The 25,560-nt window shown below is 35.9% G+C and overlaps 1 protein-coding gene across 7 annotated transcripts in view; it reads left to right on the top strand.

Annotated features, from left to right (window-relative positions):
• The window catches only part of ARHGAP32 (Rho GTPase activating protein 32), a 317,966-nt gene that overhangs the window by 244,411 nt on the left and 47,995 nt on the right, over window positions 1–25,560 (top strand). The window contains exon 1 of one of the 7 annotated variants that reach the window (XM_063671618.1): window positions 13,263–13,584. The exons of the other annotated variants lie outside the window; for them this stretch is intronic. The gene's annotated coding sequence lies outside the window, so the exon portion shown is untranslated. Of the gene's footprint in view, window positions 1–13,262; window positions 13,585–25,560 lie in introns of those variants that run through there. 7 annotated transcript variants of the gene reach the window in all.

The raw sequence follows: 25,560 nt of genomic DNA, 5'->3' as shown, positions 1-25,560 counted from the left end.
CAGTTTAGACATTCTTTAATTTATTTCAATATTTTGTAGTTTTCAGAGTATAAGTTTTATATATCTTTTGTTGAATTTCTTTATAAATATATTCAATTCTTTTTAGTGCTATTGTACCGGGAATTTTAATATTTCATTTTCTTATTGTTCATGGCAAGTCCATAGGAATATAATTTTTGTATGTTGATGTTATATCTTGAAGCCTTGTTGAACTGTTTATTAGTTCTAATAGTTTCATAGTGGATTCCTTGGGATTTTCTATATACAAGATTTTGGTATCTACAGTAGCAACTTTTTACTTCTTCCCTTCCAATCTGGATGTCTTTTTATTGTTCTTGCCCAGTGGTCCTTGTGAGAACCTCTAATACAATATTGAATATAAATCTCAAGTGCAAGCATCCGTGTCTTGTTCCTGATCTTAGGGGAATGCATCTAGTCTTTTACCATTAAGTAGGATATTAGCTGTGGGGGTTTCATAGATGTCCTTTATCAGGGTTGAGAAAGTTCCCTTCTGTTTCTTGTGTGTTAAGTGTTTAAAAGAGTGTAGGAATTTTTCCAAAGGCTTTTATTCATCTATTGAGATTATAATGGGTTTTTATGGTCATAATTTTGTAGTTACTAAAATTCAACATCAAACATTTAATTTCCTGCACATATTTTTATCCATCTTTCTGTGGTGTAAGCTTAACTTATATTAGTTATTATGTCTCATCTTTGATAGTATTGACTCAGATGTACTATAAATTGAGTTTTTAAAACTTAGCCTAATATTGGCATTAAAATAAACTGTACTGGTATCAATCAAGTGCTTTCTTTCTTTTTTTTTTTTTTTGAGACGGAGTTTCGCTCTTGTTGCCCAGGCTGGAGTGCAATGGCGCGATCTCAGCTCACTGCAACCTCCGCCTCCCAGGTTCAAGTGATTTTCCTGCCTCAGCCTCCTGAGTAACTGGGATTACAGGCATACGCCACCATGCCCGGCTAAGTTTTTGTATTTTTCATAGAAACGGGTTTTCTCCATGTTGGTCAGGCTGGTCTCAGACTCCCGACCTCAGGTGATCTGCCCACCTCAGCCTCCCAAAATGCTGGGATTACAGGTGTGAGCCACCGTGCCCGGCCCATTCTCATGTTTTGAATGAAGAAGTGACACTTCAAATAGGGATAACCTCCAGAACCATTTAGCATTGGGAAAGTTAATCAGTTATTGATAGTTCTGGAAAACAGGTTTGTATTTGTAGACCTGCATAGTATTGTTATTTCTAAATTAAGAATGACCAAGAAAAACCTAGCGTACCTTCAGAAGTTAGTATTTTGTCTTTTGTGAGCAGCATTGCAGAGTTGGCATAAGGAAATGTGCTTTTTTTTTTTCTTTTTTTGACGGAGTCTTGCTCTGTCACCCAGGCTGGAGTGCGGTGGTGTGATCTCGGCTCATTGCAACCTCCGCCTCCCAGGTTCAAGCAATTCTCCTGCCTCTGCCTCCTGAGTAGCTGGGATTACAGGCATATGCTCCCACACCCTGCTAATTTTCATATTTTTAGTAGAGGTGAGGTTTCATGTTGACCAGCTGATCTCGAACTTCTGACCTCAAGTGATCCGCCTGCCTTGGCTTCCCAAAGTGCTGGGATTACAGGCATGAGTCACTGTGCCCAGCCAAAATGTGCATTCTTAATACATTTTGAAAAGGATGATGTGAATTCTGTCAGCCTTGGGCTTGTTTCACACTTTAAAACTGTCTTTGCCTACGGTATAAACAACTTGAATGTTCTATTTATTTTTAACATTGCCATCTGTCACTGTTAGATGCCAAATCTGAAAGATACAGCTATAGTTTGAGACTGAAAATTTAAAGTTCCCTATACTATTACACAACAAGGGTAACACAGGAAAAATATTCTCTTTGAATCTGTTCTTAAATGTTCTTAATATGTTCAATTATTTGTGTATACAGAAATAAAATTAATCACCATATCCTGACCAAGATAGAAAGTATCCATGGTACCTTAGGAAAAAGAAGGTAAGAGTTTGAGAGAGAGAGAGAGAGAGAGAAGAGGAAACAAAAAAGGTGGAAGCTTGTCTGTAAGAAATTGTCATTTTGTTCAGTCACCATAGGGCATGATATAGTGGAAGATGAGGTCTAGGTGGGGAAAGGTGGAAGGGGAAGCACATGTTTTTCTTTGTGTTTGTTTTGCTTGCAAGTCATTGAGGAGCTATTTACTGACACTTTTCTTGAAGGCTTTATGTTCATAGCTATTCTCTCTTCAGATATTTCTTCTTCCGAATTCTCTTTCTCCTCTCCTTTACATATCAGTTACATTATTTGATATTGTCTCACAAATCTTGGACTCTGTTTTTTCTTTTTTTTTTTACTCTGTTTTCTTTTTCTTTCTTTCTTTCTTTTCTTTTTTTTTTTTTTTTTTTTTGAGACAGTCTTGCTGTATCTCCCAGGCTGGAGTGCAGTGGCACAATCTCCCCTTTACATATCAGTTACATTATTTGATATTGTCTCACAAATCTTGGACTCTGTTTTTTCTTTTTTTTTTTACTCTGTTTTCTTTTTCTTTCTTTCTTTCTTTTCTTTTTTTTTTTTTTTTTTTTGAGACAGTCTTGCTGTATCTCCCAGGCTGGAGTGCAGTGGCACAATCTCCTGTTTTCTTTTTCTCCCTTTTTTTTTTTGTTTTCAGTTTGGATACTTTCTACTGTCCTATCATCAAGTTCAGCGATTCTTCACTCTGCTATGTATAGTCAGTCTTCTCTTAAGCCCACCTAACACATTCTTCAATTCTCGTGTTTTTCTTTTCTCACATAAAGCTAAATGGTCTTTTTACAATAACTGCTATGCTGGAATTCCCCATCTTTTTGCATCATCCACCTTTTCCACCAGAAAGAAAGAAAGAGGAGGGATGGGGGATAGAAGAGAGAAGAGGGAAAGAGTGGGAGAAATGGAGAACAGAGAAGAAAAGCAAGCAGAGCTTATTTTGAGGCATTAACTTCTGGAAATAAAAGACTAGTGATTTAGACAACCTTCCCTCTGAGGACAGTTAAAAAATTTTGACAGAAGTATAGAAACATATCTTTGAAGCATTAGAGAGTTAATAAAACTGTAAGCAATTATTGTGCTGAGATGAAGCAGAAGGAAATCTGAAGAGTGACCCCTGCATATGGAGACATTATTCCCCTAGGATATCTGCTGATGGAGTAGAGGAGGTCATCATAGTGCTAGGGGAACAAAAATTGGAGGTCAGAACCCATCAAGACAGAGCTGCTGAAAAATGCCCCAAGCTTTGAGTTGGAATCTTTGTAGAAATTGACGACTGATTCTAAAATGTATATGGAAATACAGAGCCAAGAATACCCAAGATGATTTAGAAGAGCAAAAAAGTGGGAAACTTATTGTAATAGATGTCAAGATATATTGTGAAAGCTTCACTAATTAAGACATTGCTATAGATGTACAGATAGACCAATAGATCAATGGAACAGAATAGAGTCCAGAAACAAACCTGTGTCTATATAGATACTTGATTTATGACAAAGGTGGCATTGGAGGGCAGTTTCAAAAGAACAACCATTTCAATAGAGTACTGAGTCAACTGGACATCTGAATATAAAAAAGAGAAGCCTTATCCTTATTTAACCCCATACACAAAAATCCATTCCAGGAGAATTACAAATCTGTATGTGAAAGACGAAACAATAAAACTTTTAGAAGATAATACTGTAGAATATCTTTATGACCTTGGCTTTAGACATAGTATTAATTATAACTGAAAAGCTTAATAATTAAACAATTAAAAGAAAGAACTTTATCATAATATGCCATTAAGATAGTGAAAGGGCAAATCACAGTGTGGGAAGATATTTGCAGAATGCGTATCTGACGAAGGAGTTGTAAAGGGTCTTGAGGAAAATGCAGATCGAAGCCTTATTGACTCTTCAGCACATACTTACCAGAATAATTAACATTTAAGGGTAACAATATCTAAGGTTGGCAAGAATATAGATTAATAGGAATTCTCGTATGCTGATGGTGGGAGTATTAATTTGGGACAATCATTGGCATTATCTATTGAAGTTGATACACAACTGTAACCCAGCAGTTCCACTTTTAAATGTATATAGAGATTCATGTACACAGACTAAGACACATGCGTAGAAATGTTGATAGCAGCTTTATTTCCATTTGTTAAAAACTGGTGAAACTTATGGGTGTATACATGGTGGAATGAATAAATGAAGATATATACAGTAAATTCCCCTACACCAGTAAAAATGAATGAGTTAAAACTATTTGCAACAACATGATTGAATCTCACAAAAAAATAGTATTGAAAGTCCTGATATACACACTTACACTGTAAAGTTTGATGTATACATATAGAGAGTTCAAAATCCTAAGAGTTCAAGACTGCTCTGTGGTATTAGAAATCAGGATAGCAGCTACCTTTGGAGAGGAAAGAGAAGGTCAGTGAGTGGGATGGGCAGGAGAGAGGATTCTGGAGTACTGGTAATGTTCTCTTGATCCAGGTGGGAATTATACAGAAATGTCATGATGTTGAGCATCTTTTTGTGTGCTTATTGCCCATTGTATATTTTCTTTGGATTAATGCCTATTTAAGTCTCTTGCTATTTTTGAATTGGTCACTTTGCATTTTTAAAAAAATATTTTTCCCATCCAGATGAATATTCTTTGCAGCATTGGTTTAATACACAAATGTTGGAAATCATATTTTCAAAAAGTACTTTTGTACTGTAAAATACTTTGCATCCACCACAAAGTAGGTAGAAGCCTATGTACTAAACCAGGGAATTTTTTCTCTGATACGTTGTTAAATGAAAAGGCAAATCACAGAACAGTAAAATCCCATTGTAAATTCATAGAAAGAGGATCTAGAAGGCTACATACGTAACTGGAAAGGGGAATGGGATTATGGAAACAGTAAGAAACATTTCATTTTTTCTCCATTTGCTTCAGTATTATTTAATTTTTTTATAATTGAAATGGGTTCGTTCCCTTGGCCCCTTCGCAGGACTCAAAGGTCAGGGGGAGCATGCAGGTGAGTGGGTGCAGAGGCCAGGATGAGCACCTCTGGGCAACTGGTAGGAGCAGAACTCTGTGCAGGCCCATGGCAGCATCTAGAGGTTATCCACGACCCCTGGAGCCCCAGCGGGCATGTGTTACCATGTGTTCTTTTAGCTTTGCTGTCCATGGGTGGCTTTAACGTTAAACAACTCAGTGGGGGGTCAGTGTGATAGCCTCTTGCACCTGTATCCAAGTCCTTGTCTGGGGTCCAGGAAAAGTCAGGACACGCAAATGAATTGAAGGGTGGTGAATGTGGAGGATTTTATTGAGCAGTAGAAGTGGCTCTCAGAGGGATGGGGAGCTGGAAAGGGGATGGAGTGGAAAGGTGGTCTTCCCCTGGAGTTCGGCCATGCCCAGCTGAACTTTCCTCTGAAGTTCTGCCGTCAAGCCATCCCTCTGAAGTCAGGCTGCTTCTCTCAAACGTCCGGCTGCTTCTCTTCTCTGCCGCTCTACCGCTCTGCTAGTAGGGCCTGGGGTTTTTATGGGCACAGGATGGGGGGCGGGGCAGGCCAAGGTGGTTTTGGAAAAGGCAACAATTGTGGGGATGGGAAACAGGAATGCATGTTCTCACTTTGGGCCATAGGTCCAGGCTTGAGGGTGTGGCCCTTGCCAGGGACCACCCTCTTCTACGCAGTGTTTCCCTTTCTCCTGTCCATATCACAATGAGCATGTATTATTTTGTAGAATATGAAGAAATAGATTGTAATCTCCTGTTAACTCTACCCTGCCCAAATAGGTAATTTCCAAGATCCTTCTTAATGCATCTACCCCATAAAATGGATACTAGTGACACTAGATTTAATGCAGATGTTAAATTTATATACCTGTGTGAAAAGCAGCAGGGTTAAAGGGACAAAAGCTCAGGCAACCTTGGGTTCAATCCCTATGCCACATTTTACTATCTGGGTATATATCATTTGGCTTTTCTGATTTTCAATTTCCATATCTAAAAAGTGAGGCAAGATTATTATTTCAAAGATTAGGGATAAGGTACTTAAGACCCCTGGATACTTAGTGAATGTCAACTGTTATTTATTGATTTATGTTTATTTACTATGTTATTTAAATTCATGAGTATCAGAAACTATATTTAATTTATATAGATACTTATATAAGATACCATTTATTGATATAAATCTACATGCCAACATATCACAGTTATGTTAGTCTATTCTAGCGTTGCTGTAAAGAAATACCTGAGATTGGGTAATTTATAAAGAAAAGAGGTTTAATTGGCTCACAGTTCTGCAGGCTGTACAGGAAGCATGGCACTGGCATCTGCTCGGCTTCTAGGAAGGCCTCAGGGAGCTTTTACTTATGGTGGAAAGCGAAGTGGGAGCAGGCACCTCACACGGCAGGAGTAGGAGCAAGAGAGAGTGGCAGAGAGTGCCACATACTTATACAACCAGATCTCACAAGTATTCACTATGCAAGGACAGCTCCAAGCAATGAGGGATCTGCCCCTGTGACCAAAACACCTCCTGCTAGGCCCCACCTCCAGCATTGGGGATTACAGTTGAACATGAGATTTGAGTGGGGACAAATACCTAAACTATATCAGAGTACGTGAACAAAACAAATTAATGACAGTAGTTTTCACAGAACCATGATGGGGAAGGAGCTTCTTTGAATGGTCTAAGAATTTGCATCACAAATTTCTGTTTTATTTGAAGATCACTTTTTTTTGTTAACAGATATACATTAAAGCTGAGACCTTTTTTTTTTTCTTTAAGACTAGTTAAGTGCATGTGTGAGAAGACAGAAAAAAGTAGAACAGGGAAATAGATCTGTAACTGACGTGGGTACAATCAATTGAGATGACTCAGTACCTTTGGACCAGCCGGGCTTTTATTTGTAGTGTTGTTTTAGGAAACCAGTCCTCTAGTATCTTGCTTTTTATTTTATTTTACTTTCAGTAAAACAAAACAATTCCAGTTGTTTTGTTTTAAATTTTCACTTGCTTGCTCCTGGATTGTTTCTGTTTTCTTTCTTTTTTCAGTTTCCAACACTTTTTGCTCTTTTGTAGCCATGTTTCTTTGCAAGTCACTTTAGTAAGAAGTGACCACACATTTATATGTCAACTAAAAGAGGTCCAGGTTTTTACTTACTCTATTTGGAGTGTTGCGCCGAATATGAATATTGCTTCCCATTAAACAAATGCTTAAGTGTGTTAAAATCCCTACCTTCAGATTGTTAAAATCCCTACCTTCAGAGGTCCTGATGTAAGAGTCAAAGGAGTACTAAAATGCTAAAGTGCCTTGGGAAGCTTTCTCGCCAAATACATTGCAAAGGATAGATCAAGATAATATTTTCTCACTCTGTATCAGGGGAAAATAGAAAATTTATAATACCATGTATTTATAAAGTGCTTTAGGCTTTATGAATACTTACATTTCCATTGTTTAAACTGGACATGAATCTGGTCACAACCCTGTGAGCTTGCTAGGGATAGGGAATGTATTTCCATCCCTCCCCTTCCTACCCTTTTTTTTTTGAAACGGAGTCTTGCTCTGTCCCCCAGGCTGGAGTGCAGTGGCGCGATCTCGGCTCACTGCAAGCTCCGCCTCCTGGGTTCACGCCATTCTCCTGCCTCAGCCTCCCGAGTAGCTGGGACTACGGGCGCCTGCCACCACGCCCAGCTAATTTTTTGTATTTTTAGTAGAGACGGGGTTTCACCGTGTTAGCCAGGATGGTCTCTATCTCCTGACCTCATGATCCACCCGTCTCGGCCTCCCAAAGTGCTGGGATTACAGGCGTGAGCCACTGCTCCCGGCCCCTACCCTTTTTTAACAAATGGAGCAACTGGAAGCTTAAGACACTTGCCTGACACATGTATACATATGTAACTAACCTGCACATTTGCACATGTACCCTAAAACTTTAAGTATAATAATAATAATTTTAAAAAAAGACACTTGCCTGAGGCTTCACAACTAGGATTTACTGAAATCTCCTGACACCTAATAGTAATCACAGCCAGCACTTACATAGCCCCGACTGTGCACCAGGCCCTGTGCCATGCACTTGACGTGGGTTAACTAACTTGTGTGCAGTTAGTTAATACAAAACCCAGAATTCTGCCCACTGTAGAACATTGAATAGACATAAAGATTTTTGTTCTCTCTGTCAAAACAAAAATTTAATTCCTTTTGCTTTTACTACAATAGGAGTAAATAAAATGTGTTTGCATTTTTATAAGGCCTATATAAACAGAACAGAAATTAGGGCAAAAGTTGAGCTAAATTGAGGTTAAAGAGTATAGGAACCTACTTAATTTGCTAATTTTGTTTTCAGTCATCATCCCTTCCTAATGCCATTTTAATTTAAAAAAATCTTTTAATTTTTCCTCACTATGCATAAAAAATATCCCCAAACTCTCTTATATTGTAGCATTTCCAGTCATTCTTTTCCATTTTCTTAGTATAGTATTTCTCCCTATGTACTTGACTGGAATCTCCCTGTTTTCTGAACATGACATGTGGCTTCATAGCTTTCACTTTGCTCCTGCTGTTCCTGCACCCTGAAATGGCTTCCCCATTTTGGCCAGTTGAAATCCTCCTTATATTTCAAGACTCAGGCCAGAATCCACGTCTTCCATGAAAGCTTCCCTGACCCACCTCTCCCTAATCCCATCTCCTCTCCACCACTAGTGCAAATTTAATAGCAGTTATTTCACATATTCACTAAATTGTATTTTCTTCATAAGTGAGAAACATGTCATTCATCTTCATCTCTTCCCCAGGCTGTGTGTGTAGTGGTTACACAACTAATGCCTGTTGAATTAATCCATCCTAGTATTTACTATCAAATTAAAATTTTAGAGTATAACTTTCATCATGTAACTCTTATCTTCAGAATATTTGGGTGAATTCCTCCCTCTATGCCAGAATTAGATAGAAAATTTTCAGTGTAGAATTTAAGGTGTTTCACAAATAGTGGAACTAACTTATCTTTGCACCCATTTTTTTCCCCCATTTCTTACCTATATTCAGCTTCACTAACGTGTTTCCTTACTCTCTTCCCAAGATACTCTGGGCTTCCCTCTTCCCTCGCCTGTGACTGACTTGCCATTTTTTTGTGTGAAGATTCCCTAGGCCACTCTTTGACAAACTTGAATTTGCATTCAGCTCACCTGAGTTCACATTCATTTCTCTCAAAAAAATTTTGAGTTTGATACTTCACTTTCTGTGTCTTTTTTCCCCACCTGCATGGTTTTGTTGGCACATGTTGTATTTTATAGTAATTTGCATCTTTTATATGGATGCTGCAAAACAGTTCTTGATTGATAATTATAAGCATGAACAGTTTTTGTTATAGTTACCAAAAATGTTTCCTAAACCCATATGCCCTTTAGTCAGTGCTGGGAGTAGCCCCCTAATCAGTCTTTTTCTTGCCCTGAGTAGAGGCTTTTCTGCTTTTGGCCATTTCCAATATTCATTCATTAATTGATCAAGAATTTATTGAGTGCATACTAAGTGCTATGGCTAAAACAGTGAAAGCACCAGACAGAAATTCCACCATTTTGGTGTTTGTATTCACGTGTGACTAGAAGGACAGAGGTAAATAAATAAATAAACAATATAGTATGATAGATAAGGGCTATGAAGAGAAATAAAGCTGAGAAAGGGATGCCAAGACTAGGAAATGCTGAGAAGTGGCTTATGTGGGGTTATAATTTTCAAGGGAGGGTGGGGTGGTCCGGGAATGGCTCATTAGAAGCCTACTTTTGAACAAAGACCTGAAGGAGATGAGGAGGGGAGATCTGCATGTAATCTGGAGGAAGAGCTTTCCAAAGACGGATTAGCAGGTGTAATGATACCGAGTTGAATGTGTGTCAGACTTGGTAAAGGGTCAGGAGGAAGGCCAGGTTGGCTAGAGCAGTGGGTGAAGACATGAGAAGAGGTCAAGGGGGGAGAGGGATCAGATCTTCTCTGGGGCCTGGGGGTCACCGTAGGGGTTTTGGCTTTTATTCAGAATTAGTTGGGTAGGCAGTGGAAGACTTTGAGCAGTTTTTGTTTGGTTCAATTTATCTTGTTAAAAGGATCACTTTGCTTGCTGTGTTAAGAGGAAAGGCAGAGCTAGGTAGAAGAAGAGGGGCTGGCAGTGGCTGTTGAAATGATCCAGGTGAGAGGCGATGGTAACTTAGACCAGTATGGTAGCTGTGTAAGTGATGAGAAGTGATCTGCTTCTGGATAGATTTTAGCCATGGAGCTGGCAGAATTTGCAGACATACTGTGAAGGGATTGAATCATCCAGGTAAAATTTTTTTTTTTTTTTTTTTGAGACGGAGTCTCGCTCTGTCGCCCAGGCTGGAGTGTCGCCCAGGCTGGAGTGCAGTGGCGTGATCTCGGCTCACTGCAAGCTCCGCCTCCTGGGTTCAAGAGATTCTCCTGCCTCAGCCTCCCGAGTAGCTGAGACTACAGGCGCCCGCCACCATGCCCGGCTAATTTTTTGTATTTTTAGTAGAGATCGGGTTTCACTGTGTTAGCTAGGATGGTCTCTATCTCCTGACTTCGTGATCCACCCTCCTCAGCCTCCCAAAGTGCTGGGATTACAGGCGTGAGCCACTGCGCCTGGCTTTTTTTTTTTTTTTTAGATGGATTCTTGCTGTTGCCCAGGCTGGAGTGCAATGGCGCAACTTGGCTCACTGCAACCTCCGCCTCCCGGTTTCAAGCAATTCTCCTGCCTCAGCCTCCCGAGTAGCTGAGATTACAGGCATGTGCCACCATGCCCGGCTAATTTTTTATTTTTAGTAGAGACAGGGTTTCACCATATTGGCCAGGCTGGTCTGAAACTCCTGACCTCGTGATCCGCCTGCCTCGGCCTCCCAAAGTGCTGGGATTACAAATGTGAGCCACTGTGCCCGGCCCCACTCAAGTAGTTTTTATGATAGAATGATTAGAATGAAGCCTTTCCTTTTCCAGTGAATTCTCTTGTTGCCTCTCTCACCCATGCAAAGATACATCCTAGTCCAAAATAGGGGGATAGCCACCAAACATTTTGTTAAATATGAGAGAAAAACAAGTGACCTCTCCTATACAGTCACTAGATGGCACAGCATCTTTTCAGTCAATTATATTTTTTGACTTTTGATTTTGAAATAATTGATCTCAGAGGAAGTTGCAAAAATAGTACAGAGAGATTGCCTGGACTCATCACTCAATTTCTCCCAGTTGGAACATAACTATATAGTAGTACATTATCAAAACCAGAAAACAACATGGCTACAGTACGGTTAACTAGATGCAGACCTTACTCCAAATTCACCAGCTTTGGCAGCACTCATTTTCTTACCATGTATTTTTACGTGGCATTAGAGTACAGCTTTTTGGGTTTCAGATGAGAATTGTTGTCATTAATTAATCTCCCACACACAGGCCAATGATTGTGGAATATAGTTATTCCTATCAATGTTTGTATGTCAAGTAATATATAACATATATTACTTATATATGTCAAGTAATATATAACATATATTACTTAAATATATATGTCAAGTAATATATAACATATATTAAATAACATGTTATATATAATATAAAATAATATATATTAACATATATTACATAACATAAACATGGATGTTTATAAGTTAAGTAATATATGGGGCTTACAGATTGTTCTAAGTGTTCCCAAATGGCTTTTCTACAGTAAAAATATGTACTTTCTTTTTTCTCACTCTCTTCCCTCATCCCTCCTTCTCTTCTTTCTCTCTTTTCTTCCTCTCTCTCTGTTGTCTTTCCCTTGCCGTCCCTTGCTGTCTTTAGTACTAAGGAAGAGGCTGGGAGGGAGGGATGTTATTCGTTTAAAATTAAAGAAAAGAAGAGTGGCTTTGCCTTCTCCAATAGGAGTAAATTTTAAGAGCCTTGTTTCCTATTCAGATAAATTCATAAATCCACAGATGTTCCATTGGTAAAGATCAACATGTTTTGTTCCTGCCACATATTGGAATTCTCTATGGTCTTTCTTATTTTAAAATCACATAAATTTATTGTTTTTTATTGTGGACTACCATTTATCAACAGTTCTATGTTCAGAGCTGTGTTCAAAGAAGAAGGAAAGAATAAATTCAGTCAACAGCAGAAGATTTTGGAATGGTGCATGATGAATCCTCCCTGGATATCTCATCTCTTGCCAGTTACTGTTATGGGACCTTGGCAAATTGCTTAATCTCTCTGCCTTAGTCTCCTCATCTATAAGATGAGATAATAATAGAACTGCCCTTATTAGATTAGGATAAATAATGCTTTTAAATACCTAGAATTGTGTCTGGCACATAGTAAGTGTTATAACATTATTTTGTAAATTAAAAAATACCTGAGGGTAGAATTTACATTAATATTAGCAAAAAGTCATTGGAATGGAAAATATGTAAATATTTTCCGATTCATTTGTTTCTTCAATAAATAAATAATTGGGTTAACACAGTTCAGTATTATTATTTAGTAGAAGTATTGAATCTCAGTATTTATATTGTATTTATGCAAATAACTAATAAGAATCTCTAAAAAGTCACGAATTGAGATTGTCAGTTTGATAATAGTTGCCAAAGATTTTCACTTTTGCTAATGAATGTCTCTGGTAGAGGAAAAGAAGTGCCTTGGGACTCCATGGGTGAAGGAGAGTTACATATTTAACATCTGTGTAGTATATGAAGGAGAAGGTTATACTTGGAAAAGTTGTTTAATTCTGGATTTGCCATTCTGAAGAAACTTTTTTTATTTTTTCCCTAATAATTGCATAAGAGATTGTCTTAGAATTTTTCACACAGAGACTGTGTAAGTTGATACTTAAAAAAATGTGTTAGTGGAATAACAATCTTAGCTCAGTATCAGCGAAGATATTAAAAGATTTGTTTTCTCAGCCTATCCTGTTGTTTTAGTGATTCAGCCTTTTACTGGCAGTACTTCCTACTTGATCAATTACTTCTCTTATTTTAAAGGAGCCTAAAGTGCTATCATTTTTATTGGATACACTGTCTCCCACCTACTTAGCAAACAACTGAAAAGCAATTAACTTTTAAAAAGAGAAAAGACATAATTTAGTATCAATTTCATACTGGTGTTTTCTGAGCAGGAAGTGCTCACCTGTGTGGGGTTGATGGGTGGAGCTCTTCTGGTGAAGCCTGTTCTGCAAGTGTGAGTTTAGGCTGGGGCGTTTCTGTGGTGTTGCAAAGCAGTATGTGCTGAGAGAGGAGGATTAAGCTCCTGGAGGCAGAGCTCTCCCACACACTTGCTGGCCTGCTGGGCTCCACCGACTGGACTGAAAACAGGGCCAAGAAAAGTGCTGCTGCAGCGGCTCCTGGAAACAACTGGAACCTGGCAGTGATGTGGGACCTAACTTGAAGGGAACCTGTGGTGGTGAGGTCGGAACCAGTGTGATTATGATTTATTTTCTACGCTCTTGTACAGAATGCAGAACTGTTGTATCCTGATGAATCTACTGCTAAATATAGTCATTTGGAATAATTTTAAGTATTGATCTTAAAACTTGTACCACAACAAGAGGTAAGGAGATCTCAATCAGTCATTTAAATATTTGACTCAAACAACATTCAGAATTTTTCACTGAAATTTTTAGATTATATTTGGGCACATGTTACTTTGGTTGCTCTTAGGTGAATGGTTAATTATTTAATTATCTAGAAATTCAGCAATTGAACATTAGTATTTGTCATGTTTGTCAAAGTACTTTTTGAAGTAGGTTTTGCTGATTGTACAACACAGATGTTATTTTCCCAGTCGGTTTCAAGAAATATATTTTTTTCTCCTATTTCCAATCAGCTTATTACTTGTTTTCTATACATTAGGTTAATATAATAAAAGTTTTTATGATTAAAAGAACCTGCTTTATTTCTTAAGCAGCCAGCTTATATCATATTTTTAATTTTTTCCTGGTGGGTTAATAATATTTCAATTATTGACTAATGGAAATGGGCAGTGCTAATACACTTAAAATAATTTGGTAGACTGTATAAAGAGGCTCCTCAAGTTTGCACGAAGAAGTAACCTTTCTGGCCTTTTCCCTTCAAGTATGGTGCTTCCCCCCTCATTGGTATTGGCATTGGTAAGGATAACCATCTCCATCCATAAAATATTTTGTATTAAATCTCAGAGATGTTGCCACTAAGGTGGTATTCCATATGTGTATGGTGTTTCTTTAGACCTCAGTAATAAATGCCTTTCATTAAAATAACATGGAGACCAGAATTTTCTCTGAATCACAAATCAGCCGTTAATAGGGCTGATTAGTATGTTCAACTTCTTAACAGAGGTTGAACATTTTTCTTTCCAGGATTGTTGCACTAGTGCTTAAATGATAGCAGTATTTTAATTTTCAAAACCATAAATGGGGGAATTTCAGAATTTAGAGCTCATTTTCATAGTCAGCCTTTTAAAAAAGCATCTACTGCTCATATAATAATGGTTTGAACTATGATTTCTTTTTTTAAAAAAGAATGCTGTATGGCATTTAGTGGAAGATAGAAATCTAAAATGTCTTAGGTTAAGTTTATATTTAAGAAAATTAGAGGAGGAAGGACTAGAAAGTGATGCCATGTTCTCAGTCCTGAATCCAAGATAGATAACCAGATTCCAGGTTCTGGAAAGCTGAGTCAGTTTTCTGGTTAGCCTTGTACTGCAGGGATTCTCAAAGTTTTCAGATCAAATGTAACAAGAAATTGTAGTAGTAATAATAGCTCCTATTGATTGACACAGAATTAAATGTTTGGCACATACATTTCATGTAAGCATCATAGTAACCTTAGTGAGAGCTGTTGTTAGGGTCATTTGCATTGTGAGTGAAAGAATTGAGACTTACATAGGTAATTTGCTCAAGATCTTGCAACCGGAAAGTGATTAGGGACTGAATTATAACCCTTTGGTCTGATTCCAAAGCCTATTTGTTTAACAAGAACTCATTGTCAGTTCCATACTCACCAAATATAGAACCTTTCCCCTCTACTTCCTGCAAAACAAAACAAAACCCACAAAATCAAAAACCACCTCTGATAGTATCAGAGTTCCACACCAAACTTCATAGCTTAATAAAGTGCAGAGGACTATGTGACATTAAAGTACATGTGATTACAATTTAATCTGACAAAAATTTATCTCAAAAGAGAGTTTTTACACCATTAAAATTAAGGTTCTGAGGTTTCCAGTTTCTAGAACTAATGTATATTTTGGTAGTCCTGTTACCTTTGATGTACCTGAGTTCCTAAGAATATGTGTGTGTTATATTTAATTTTTGTAAGAATACACTAGCATGTCCTCCTGAAATAGTACTAGCTTTTAAGCTTCTTATCAAGTAGTACTAGTTCATCCTGGAAAAATAAGAGCCCAGACAATTTAAAATTTCTTAGCAGGTTTTAAAATCTATGTTCTGTATGTAATATCCCATTCCAATGTTAAAATACTTTAACTGTCAGGAATTTATATCTACTTCATGTTTTTCCCTCCTGCTTCTGGTAAAATGCAAATCTTCCTTTTGTTCTGTTTTTAGAAATGAAATTAGTCATAGTCTCTTATATAATAACCGAGGTGGTAAAGTCAGTAAGTTAAAAATACTTCTTACTTTGATTTTGTACCAAGTCGAGAAACAGAACCAATCGTATTTATTATTTTAAATTTGTAATTTAAATTTTGAAATAAAAATTAGTATCACTTTTAGCAGGAAAATGGTGTAACTTATTTATATCAACCTAAAATAACATAATCTAAATTTGAGCCTTCTTTGATATTTATAACTGAATTCTGTAGCTTCTAGAAAAGTCAGTGTATAATGTAGATAATAATAGTCTTATCTTAACCATATGACCATTTTCCCAAGGGAACTATGATTTTTAAAGGTCTAGCATGAGCAGGTTCCGTGTTGTAACAGTTTGTGTACTTGTCTAGGAAGGGCAGCGGCATAGTGGTGTTGCTTTGGTTTCATCTTTAACCCTGGAGAAGAGATACAGTTTTATTCAAATATCCCAATATTTTAGTTAACCATTGGTATGCCATTCAACATGAGTTGTGCTGGATGTTCTGAAGAAGCAGTTTGTGGCCCATTTTCTGCTCTCTTTCTCTCAGTGAATTGTTGTTACCTCTTCTGTGTCTAAAAGATTCTTTTCTAAAATCTACTACAGCTTTATTTTCTAGATCCCTTAATGTCATTCATTTGCATTCCACTCAGTAATGCCTTTTGAAATGGCTACTCTTCTGTCATAATTAGATGGAACCCTGTTTGCATTACGTAACTGTTGGTAGCTTTCCCATTTTTCAGTCAAGAGCCATTACTCGTGGTGCTATTTTAAATGTAGCCTTGCATGTATATGAATTTCTGAGATACTTGGTTTTATTCCTTTGAGGCTGGAATGTTCAGATAGCAAACTGTTTCATTTAATTCCTGATCCGGTCCCAGATAGCTTTTCTCAAACAGCCCTTGCAGCTGTTATATACATCAGTTAAAGAACTGTGTTTTTTCCTCTTACTTCCAAAATTGTTTGTGATACGTTGATCGAAAGTGATTCTGTACTTTCTTACTCTACAATAGCTTTGTAGTACATTAAAATTCAAGACTCAATTTATCTAAAAAAATTTTTTGACATATACTTAGGATAGGGGTGGGGAATGAAGCCCAAGGCTGAAAAACTGTTATATTCCTGATTTTAAAAAGTGGTTCCTAGAGAGACAGTGAGAATTTTGCTTTGTGAGCATCAACCTAATAGATTATAAGTTTTCAGAAGTTCAGAACCTACAGATGATATTTACCTTATTTTTCTTTTACTGCAGTAAACTCTTGAAACCTATATCAAAAATAATTTTTATAAAGTATGTGGCATTTTTTAATAAAAAGAATATTATAAGTGACCATTGTACTGTTGACCAAGGACTTGCAAGCAAATAAAGAAGTAAACAACAGTATACCATATGGCATGACCAGCAACTGTGAATGTCCTTAACAATTAAAGGTGGTACAAGCATCAAGTCCAAGAAACAGTTACAAGCATGTTATGTAAATTAGTTATGTAAGGACTCCTTATTACTACTAAGCATTCATGGAACTAAATAATTAAAATTAATTTAAAAAGTGTTAAACCTAATATGCTTAATAACCTTTAACAGTGATTTTTTTATCTTAAATTTTTATACCAGCCTTTTTCCAAGATGATTTAGAGAGCCTAATTTTTTTTGACAAAGCTCTCCAATGACGTTTTAAATGATGCCCTTTTTTTCTCCTGATAATTTCCCTAAACTAAAGGTATGTTTCATAGATTTTAGAGCTTTGTATGCTATTGACACTTCATACATTCTCAGAGTACTTTATGATTTCTCAGGTATTTTCATTAAAATCTAAAGTCGTATTGCCTGGTTAAACTTCTCATTTTTCATATTATTAATCTGAGGTCTAAACTGCTTAATTTCCTTTTCTAAAATCTTATAGAGTTATTGGCAGAATCAGGATTTAAACCGTATCTCCACATTCTTGGTCTGGTACTTTTTCACTAGCACATGCCTTAGCCAATAATGGCATGATTGGATGGATGACCTTAATTAGACTATATATCTTATTATTGGAAAACAACAAAAGCTTTCAATGACTAGGTAATTGGTTCAAGGTTGTATTTTTAAATCTTCAAATAGGATTGCTAACATTTTATGCTTACTACATGTTTTTACCACATACACAACTGTGTATTTAGATATTATAGGATATTACCAAATAAACTAAAGAAAATGAATTGAAATATGAATAATAAATTATCTTGATAATTAGAACTAGATATATAGAAGGGAGGAATGGAATAAAGTTTCGTAATTCTGATGACTTTTATTACATTTAAGTTATTACACAGAATGTGATGGGAGATAATTAGAATTTATTTAATATACCTGTTCTTTTGATATCAACTTTTAAGGAGGTAATTCTGTTGATTAGAGACTTGTTTATATTTTGAATGTGAATTATTTTGAGTGTGATGTTAATACAAACAGATTAAAACATGTAAAGCCCTGGCACACAGTAAAATAGTAAGCACTGAATAATCATTATGTATACCATAATTATTGTTATGGTATTACTGTAGCGTCTAGATTTTCCTTCAATTTTTGTTGACTATCTGGGTTAGGATTTACCTTTTTCTTCATACTGCCTTTGTAGGACTGGGAGCAGGTCAGTGGGTGGTGCCAGAGAGAGGGCAGATCTATCACAAAATAGACCAGAAGATTTACAGAGATAGGAATAGTCAGTGACAGAATTTCTTCAGCATGTCCTTATTCCATCAAACAAAACTTGGCTGGGTTTACTTTGCAAGAAACCCCTTTACTCTGATTTGAATGATATTTTTCGTAAAACTGGAAAAACACATTGTCAGAGATTCATGTGTATTTTTAGTCATTGGTGTAAAGAACTTTTATATCATTAGTAATAATGATATGAAAGCTTTATTTATGTTAAAGTCTTTTTATGTTATAAAAAGGAAAAGTTTCAAAAGGTTATATTTTTCTATAGAATACTTGTAGTATTTCTGTATTATTGGAAAAAGTATTTGTTCAGTTCCTTTAATATTTACATTGCATATTGAAATCTTGCCCAACTACCTATGAATTTTTATTTAAAAGATTTGTAGAGTTCTTACTCTAGTGAATCACAGATTAATTTGAGTCCAGTTATTTGTAAATAAAAGCTTTGTTGGTTAAGCTTACACTAATTTAACTGATATACTCAAGGCTATAGGCTAAGTAAGATTCATATCACATATTTCCCAACATGAATGCGAACTAAACTTTTTCAGAAACTTCTCAGTTGCGTAAAGATCCTTTTGGGTCATATAACAATGCTTGCTAAAGATAAGTTTATTTTTACAACTCTTGGCAATATTCCTTTTAATAAATTAGAAAATACTAAGTACACATTTCACTTCAACTATTTACTTAAGACTCTAAATGTAGATCGATATCATTTTTCTTTGCTGCTATTTAAGGTATTTGCTGATGCCTTTTGTAGTTTTTCCATTCTTTGTCTGTGCTTTCACCCAATACAGTTCTTCTGTGTTTGTCTTCCTTTACTAGAAGTTCACATCTAATATGTTTACAGTATTCTTACATTTATTACAGTTGCTAAGATGGAACTTTACCCTGGCTTAAGGCTGTTATTTTTTTAAATTGCCGTTTGCCTTTTCAAGTCTATTGCACTCATTTATATCACTGCAAAGGATACAAGGAAAATAGGAGTATAAAAGTATTTAAAAATATAAAAGCATAAAAGCAAGCCTTCTGCATGTTCTGCACATGTATCCCAGAACTTAAAGTATAGTAATAAATAAATAAATAAATAAATAAATAAAAATAATAATAATAAAGTCAGAAGCAAGAAAAAAAGTAGTTACAAATTTAGTGTACCTCATTCAAAACTTAAACAAGACAAACTAAAATATCAGCTTAATAGATGGAGAGAAATCATTTGATAAAGGTCAACACTTGTTCCTTTTATATATCTTAGCAATTAGGAATAGGTAATTTCTGTATATTTAAGGTTTCTACCCCAAAAAACCCAAGTGAATTTTATTCTTAATGGTGAACATAAGAAATAATCTATTTAAAGTCAGGAACAAGAGAAGCATTTATTGGAGGTCCAGTGAAGTTAGACAAAAAGAATTAAAAGGATTGGAAGGGAAGAATCAAATGTGTGTTATTTGCAGATTTATAAATCCAGATGATTCTACAGTCAAATTTTAAGAAATAATAACAGAGTTCAGCAAGGTTGCTGAATAAAGGATAAATAATACAAAAAACAACAATAGCACATTTATTAAGTTTTTCTGTCTAGCACTAAGTGCTTTATAATTTTAACTCATTTAATTCTCACAACGATGCTGTTCAGTAGTTGTTATTTTAAACCTTTTTTTTTTTTGAGACCGGGTCTTGCTCTTGTCACCTAGGCTGGAGTGCAATGACACGATCTCAGCTCACTGCAGCCTCCACCACCGGGTTCAAATGATTCTCCTGCCTCCTGAGTAGCTATGATTACAGGCACCCGCCACCACACCCGGCGAATTTTTGTATTTTTGGTAGAGACAGGGTTTTGCCATGTTGGCCAGGCTGGTCTCGAACTCCTGACCTCGTGATCCGCCCGCCTTGGCCTCCCAAAGTGCTGGGATTACAGGCATGAGCCCACACCTGGCCTAAACTTTTTCATAGATGAGGAAAATGAAGTACTGAGAATTTAAATATTTGTCCATAATCATACTGTTAGGAGCTGCAGAGGCAAGATTGGAACCCCAGAGGTCTGACTCCTGAGTCTACCCTTTACAACCATGCTAATTGCATTTCTATACCCCAATAATAAATGATTAGAAAATGTAATTTAGAAAACATCATTTTATAACATCAAGAGAGTCATACAGTTCCTAAGACTATCTATAACAAAAGTTCGTAAGACTTGTATGAAAGGAAATTAGAAAAATTTATTGAAGGACATAAACGAATTGTAAATAAGTGGAGAGATCTGTTAGGTTCGTGGGAAAGAAAGCTCAATATCATAAAGAAGTGTGTCCTCCTCCAAAATGATATATAATTCAATGCAGCTTCAATGAGATTCCAAAAAGATTTTTCTCCTTCTAATTTGACAAGCTGATTCTAAAATTTATGTGAAATGGGAAACGGTAAAAATAAGGCAGTTTTAGAAAATAATAGTAAATGAAGGGACTCATCTTTCCAGTTAAGACTTACAAATTAAGAAAGTGAGGTATTGATAGAGAGAAATGAGAGAACTCGGAAACAGATCTCTTACTTGCTATATGTATTTTTCATGTAAGATAGAATCAATCTTACAATTCAGTGGTAAAAGGGTTATTCAATTAAAGATGACAGAATAATTGGTTATACATATGGAAAAAAGTACATATCTCTCCCTAAAAAACATGAAAAAGCAAAAGTTTTTAGAAGAAATAGGACAACATGTTTATGACTTATAAGGAAAATATCTTAAAGTACAGAATGATTTCTGTACCTAAAGACATTTTAAAATTTGTACAATAAAAGATAAGCCATAGACTTGGAGTCAGTCTTTATAATATGTAAAGGATTCATTTCTGTATTATGTGAAGAATTCTTATTCATCAGTAAGAAAAAGACAACAAAATAGAAAAATGGGCAAGGATATGAACAGTTATTTCATTGAAGAAGAAAACTGAATGGCCATATGAAACATATGAAAACAGTGCCTATTCTGATTAGCAGTCACAGAAATGCATATTAAAGTGAAATATAATTTCAGAAATTTAACAGCTAAGTAGAACAAAGATATGAAGAATGAGGACTGAAAAATACATCTAATTAGAGTGTATATTGATAAATCATTTTAGATAATATTTTAGCAAAGTTGAAATATGGTTGAAAAGCAGCATATTCTACAACCCTACAATTTTCCTCCTAAATGTGAGTGCCAGAGAAGTCCTGTCGCTTGTGCCCCGGGAGACACTTACCAGATTATACAGTGCAGTCAGGATTGTAAGAACAAACACTTGTAAACTCTGACAGCAGGAGAAGGGAAGTATAAGTTGTGGTATATACTTAAAAGAGAATATTGTAATGTAATTTAAGTGATATACTGAGCCACAAGTGCCGTGGATAAATCTCAGAATACACAGTTTTGCAGAAAGTTTGATATCAGATGATTCCATTTCTGAATTTGAAAAACATGCAAAATGTTAGTGTTGTTTATGGCTACATACGCATGTCATTACAGTATGTCGTTACATGGATGGAAATGATAAATGCTAAATTCAGGGTACAGGTTCTCTCTGCAGGAGAATAGGATTGCAGAAACAGAGTGGCTTCAGCTCTATCTGTTATACTTAAGGGAAAATAATCTGAGGAAATAATGTGGCACAATGTTAAGATTTGAAAAACCTGCATGATGAGGACATGGATATCCATCATATTATTCTCTTAAATATTTCTGTATAATCAAAGTATTGAGCAGTTTTTAAAAATAAGTACATTGACATTGGGCTCTAATACTTTCTATCAGTACGTTATCTCCTGATTTTCCAGGGCAGTCATACCCCAGGCCTGTGTCTTCTGGTCGTGTTTTCCAGTTAGTCTATCCTAAAACTGGTCTCTAGAGACTTACGTGAATACAAAGCTGATTAAGCATTAAGCCAGTAGGCTTTTAAATAGTAGTCAGGTTAAAACTAGGTATAATACAATAGGAGTTTTGTTTCAGCACTTTTTTTCAATTCTTAACATTCGTTATATTTTCTTTTGAAGAGCAGAATTTTCAGAACATTTTTAGTTCATTAAATGGATTTGATAGTTGTCTAGAGAAAAATTCTTTCTTCGTATTCATTAGCATGAATATTGTTGTGCTTTAAATAAAAGCAATTTATGGAATTTTAAATTAAAATTCAAATCTTTTAATATTTGTTTAACATAAAGTACTTTAAGGTATGCGACAGAGACTGAGAATGATAGAATTTATGAGATTATAAGAGAACCTTAAACATTATGTAGTCCAGTTGCCTGTATTTGTATTCTCCTTGCTTAAATTTCTACCAAGTGGTTATCTGATCTGTTTGGGAACTTTGAATAAAAGACAGGGTATTGTATACAATCTGTAAAAATCCACTGGACATGTTAAATATTACAGTCATACTTTATTTTACCTTTGGTTTAATCAGAACAATCTGCACAGGTATTAATATATTCCCACCACTACATTCTAATTTTGTCTCCTTGACGTTGTGAATTTATTACCTTTCCTAAAACTTGATGTATATAATCAAATAAACTTAATGCTGAGGCCATCATCTTGGGACAAACCATTTTCCTATACACCCTCAGAAATTAATCCAAGCCCAGATTTATGTTAAGTCAGTCTCGAAGGTTTCTGGGAACCAATTCCTAGAACTTTAGAGAAAGTATTATGAGCAAGCCAGAATTTGTCGGGATTGCTGGAGAAGTATTACGCTGGTGTAATTAAACAGCACTGTCCTGCCTCTCCATGCCAAGGTTCACTACGGCTTAATGAACTGCATGTTTTTTAGTATCTCTCTATAAACTGGTTATTGGTATCATAAAGATTTACCTTGGAGATACTAGGTTGTGTGTCATACTGCAAAGGCTTTTAACTACTGGAAAGACTGGCCTGATAGGGTTTGTCTTTGGTTTAAAAAAAGATTGCAAATATAAAGTGTGTCATGTCTAAATAACATTGTGGCACATGTTGTATTTTAGCTCTCAAGTAGGAAATTTGAATACAAAGTAGTATGGTTTGCTTTTGTCCAAGTATTGTTTGCATTTTATTTTTTATATATTTTATCTGTAGAAATACCATTGGTATCATTTTAGTGTCTCTAATCCAGGATGTTTGGTGGACCTTAATACTCACAGCCTTGCTTGCCAGTGTTCTGTAGAAATGGGTTTGTAAGCACTTAATCATCTAACCCCACACCCTGCCTTCGTCAGTAGAAATCTTCTGATAGAATTGACAGTATTAGGTAACGAGTAATATTGAACAGGAAGGCAACAGGTGGGGATCAGTGCTTGTGTCCCAAATAAGCTCTTTTTGGTTACTTTAATGTCTAAGAAATGGAAAGAAAGTTTAAAATGAAGAAAACTAATTTAAGAGATTTATATTTGGAAGTGTTATTAGATCCTCAAATTTGAGTATAATTAAATTGAATATTTAAATCTCCAAGGCAGTGAAATTAATCTATCTTGATAAATAATTGATTATTTAATTATGTATGCCAGAACTTCTGTCTACCACAATGAGGAGGAGTCCAATTAAAATAACATCACCAGCAGCGCTGAAACTATGCAGAACATAGTTTAATCTTCCTTTGAAGGCTTTTGGAATCACTTAAGATTTTATGTCTAGTCACCATTATGAATATCCATTATTTTAGTGTCTCAGATTGGGATGTAGATTGGCAAGAAGAGACCATATCCACCCCTCCCACTCACACACCCAGTTTAGATGTAAAGTTCTAATCTATGTAGCAATGTTTTGTGGAAAGCTGACAATGCAAAGTGGCCATTCAGAGTAGAAGCCAGAGCTGCACATATATCAGCACAGTTTTCCAGAGCCCTGGAGTGCCAAATGGAGGCACAGAGTTGCCAGTGACACCCTCCATTATCTTAACTTTATGCTCTGTTGCAACTCTTACTTAATTGGGCCTTGTGTCACTATTTAGGAAAAATAAACATGAACACTCTTTACCCTAACAGGAAAAGATAGCCACGTTTCCTTGTTCCTGATCTAAACTTGCCAAACCAAGAAGCAGAGTCAGTTACCTAATGTCCTGGGAAGTCCAGTTGTACACAGGCTGCTTTTGACTAGTGAGGTGTTATTGTGTAGGAGAGTTTGTTTGGAGGATCATAACTATAAATACGTTTCCGTTGACTTACCACTGGATTGTGAAGATGTATGTTTATTGGTCAGTATATAATTCCAGTTATAAAATTGCTAATCGATGTGAAAGAAATGAATGTATTCTTTTCTCTACTGTTGAGAAGCCTAGTTCAATATGGCAGACTATGCTACAGTTTAAAAAATGTTCTCCCTCCATTTGTGTTGAAAATGGTCACTTTTTCACTTTCTTTCTTTTGGATACTATTACTACTGACTCAGGATTTTTATTTATTTGATCTTTTATGATCAGTTATAACCATTCTTTATAATGTGTGGATCGTCCCAGATGTGTCCAGAAGAGTCTGACTCAGGGATCCCTCAGCTGTGGGCATCCCCTTGCTTTCTGTTACAAGCTTTCTATTCTCATCGTGTGCTTTGGCCTGCTTCTGACTTACATTCTGGGTTTGTTTTGATAAGGAATTTTATTTAGCACCCAAGATCTGAGACCAGAGGTCTTCATTGCAACCAATATATCATTATTTCTAAGCCTTTTAAAGTGGATAGAGCTTCAGGAAAGTATGTGAGTGGTTTAATCGTGAGTTCATGTTGATGTTTCCAAGTCAAAGTTGACATTACAGGTTTTTCTTCTTAACCTTTTAGATCTTATAATTGTATCTCATTTTCTCTCACATGGAAAATCTTTGTTTTGTCCCACAATATGTATAAAGTTGTTTCCAAATGACGTTACCAATATTATTACCAATAGTAAAGGAGTTGGATGAAGTTAAATATTACTTTGCAGGAGTTCTTTAGTCTTTAGAATATATCCCACTAAGCGTGTGGTCCTTTTTAAAATATTTTAAATTTAGTTTTGAACATGTAGAAAGAACATTAACATGATTCAGAAGTCAAGCTATATAAAAAAGATATACTCAGGGAAGTTTCACATCCTATTCTTACCCTTTACCCTTTCCCCACCTGTTGTTTTTAACCCATTTTTATTAGTTTCTAGTTTATCCTTCTAGTATTTCTTGTTGCAAAAATAAGCTCACGTGTACATGCATATTTTTGTGGGTGAATTTGTGTGTGATGTGTGTATTCCTCATCCTTTCTTATGCTAAATATGCTGTTCTCTGCTT

This window comes from Pongo pygmaeus, chromosome 9, assembly GCF_028885625.2.
Source record: "Pongo pygmaeus isolate AG05252 chromosome 9, NHGRI_mPonPyg2-v2.0_pri, whole genome shotgun sequence".
Classification (NCBI taxonomy): domain Eukaryota; kingdom Metazoa; phylum Chordata; class Mammalia; order Primates; family Hominidae; genus Pongo; species Pongo pygmaeus.
The sequence above is the reverse complement of the archived record's forward strand: the minus strand, read 5'-3'. Positions and strand labels throughout refer to the sequence as shown.